The sequence below is a fragment of the Dromiciops gliroides genome, chromosome 1, assembly GCF_019393635.1.
Source record: "Dromiciops gliroides isolate mDroGli1 chromosome 1, mDroGli1.pri, whole genome shotgun sequence".
Classification (NCBI taxonomy): Eukaryota; Metazoa; Chordata; class Mammalia; order Microbiotheria; family Microbiotheriidae; genus Dromiciops; species Dromiciops gliroides.
The window spans coordinates 431,506,664-431,509,075 of record NC_057861.1 but is presented as its reverse complement, the minus strand read 5'-3'; the positions used below and the strand labels follow the sequence as shown (position 1 = coordinate 431,509,075).

The 2,412-nt window shown below is 43.5% G+C and overlaps 1 pseudogene; it reads left to right on the top strand.

Annotated features, from left to right (window-relative positions):
- Positions 1 to 1,452: 1,452 nt before the first annotated feature.
- LOC122738888 lies at positions 1,453 to 1,832 on the top strand (annotated as a pseudogene).
- Positions 1,833 to 2,412: the final 580 nt, after the last annotated feature.

Here is a 2,412-nt window from a genome sequence, read left to right as displayed (position 1 = left end):
GCTCACCTCCTGGCATGAGGAAGAGGCTAGAAAAAGGTATCCTAAAAATGGTCTGCTTCACAAACCTAACACTGGCCTGCTTACCATGGCAGGTGGGAATTCTACCCTGAGGTAGAAACACAAAAAATATGAACAAAACTTTTGTGAAGATGATTCCACTCACCATTGGTGCATGGAATGTGCACACACTTATGGACAACAAGAAATCCAATAGACCTGAAAGATGAACAGATCTTGTTGCTAGAGGATTCAGCAAGTCTCCCATCCAAATAGCAACCCTACGTGAAACAAGGCTGGCAAGTGAAGGCTTACTGAAGCCAGAGCTGGATATACATTTTTCTGGAGTGGTCACAGTGATGGGTAGTGCCCTGGAGCTGATGTAGGTTTCACAATCAAAGCTAACTTACTGATCAAACTTGCATGCCTCCCAAAAGGAGTGAACAACAGGCTCGTGACACTATGACTGCCACTTGCAGGAAAGTGCTGCACTACTATCATCAATATATACGCTCCCATTATGATGAACCCCATTGAGGTAAAAGAAAAAATTTATGTAGACCTGGAGATTCTCATCATCAATTTGCTGAAAGAGGACAAGCTTATAATTATGGGTGACTTTGAGAGGAATGGAATCGGAAACAGCAACAGCAACAGTCACTTACTACTAAAGACTTGTATGTCTTATGACTTTCTCATCACCAACAATGCCTTCCATTTACCTAAACACAATAAGACTTTGTGTATACACCTTCAAAGGAAACATTGACATTTAATAGACTGTTGGGGCAGCTAGGTGGCGCAGTGGATAGAGCGTGGGCTCTGGAGTCAGGAGTACCTGAGTTCAAATCTGGTCTCAGACACTTGACACTTACTAGCTGTGTGACCCTGGGCACGTCACTTAACCCCAACTGCCTCACCAAAAAAACCAAAAACACCTCCCTCCCCCAAAAATAAATAAATAAAATAGACTATGTCATTGTATGGATAAGAAACAGACAGTGTGAGAATGATGAAGGTGATGTGTGGCACAGAGTGCTGAACTGATCATACACTTATCCTCTCCAAGCAAAATATTCACATTCAACAAAAGTAGTGGCCCCAAGGCAAGATTACTACCAGAAGACTTAATGTCTGCAAATTAGAGAACTTCTCTCAGCTGGAATAGTTCATTGCTAATTTGGAGGGAAAGCATGGTTGGCAACAGTGGAGCAGAAGAGGGGTGGGCAGTTTTCAGAGATTTGGTATACAGCAATTATTTACTCATCTGGGTCAGAAGACTCATAAATATCAAGATTGGTTTGACAAAAATGATTGGGAGATTCAGAAGTTACTAAACAAAAGACAAGAATTCCTCAGGCTTTACCAGCAGGATAGTTCATTTTCTCTAAGGAGGCAGCATTTAATTCCATCAAAAGTAAAGTCTGACAACCATTCATAATTGTCTCAGTTGTGATGGCTCCAAGGTTACTGCAGGGCACCAGGGAGCTAGCAGTCCAGGCCTTGAGGGCCTGTGGCCCAGCTTAGGCTGCCACTTGCTCCATGAAAAGTGGAGGAGGCATCCCTTGTGATGAAGAGCAGGCTACTGGTTTGGAGAGAGAGATTATGATGGCTGTAAGGAATGATCCCTACAATATGTTAGCCCCAAAGGCAGCTCCAGAACTAAGGTGGAGCTGAACCTGGTCCCTTCTATCACTGACAAGCAAATAGTGGTCTATATCTGCATAGAGGACAAGAGTGCAGTCATCTGGTTCTGGCTTCACAAAGGCGAGACACAGCATTGCCCTAACTGTGAAACCCATTACAAGCTGGTACCACACCAGTTGAGCCACTGAGTCCCTGGATTGGTTTACCTGAGATATGGTGTAATGTTTTCTTCCCTCCAATAAAAGATTAGCCATTTCCCTGGCTCTCCCATTAAAAAAAAAAAAAAGTAAAGTTCAAGGGAAGCTTGGAGAGATGCAGAATTCTTGACTCAGTAAAAAAAAACGATCAGTTCTACACTGATAACAATCCAAAGTGCTTTTATGATGCCCTGAAGACTGTTTATAGACCAAATACCTATGGTGCAGCTCAGCTACTCATTGCTGATGGAGCCACATTCATTAATGATGAGGACATGATCCTGGAGATATCTTCCATAGTGTTGTCAACTGTAATGATTGGAATGATGCCACCTGCTAGAGACTTACTATAGGAAAGCTCCGCCATAAGGAGAAGGCCTCTGAGGGCAAGGCCATGCAGCTTTATTCTTTGGCGTCAGGAAGTGACATCTGCTTGTGGGAGGAAGAGGGGGTGAGGCTGGTTCTCTCGCTCTCTTTCCTCAGGACTCGGGTGGAGAAGGGAGCTAGAAATGTGTTCTCCCTTTAATAGACAGATGAATCTAGGCCCTTCTCTTTTCACCAAATTCTTATT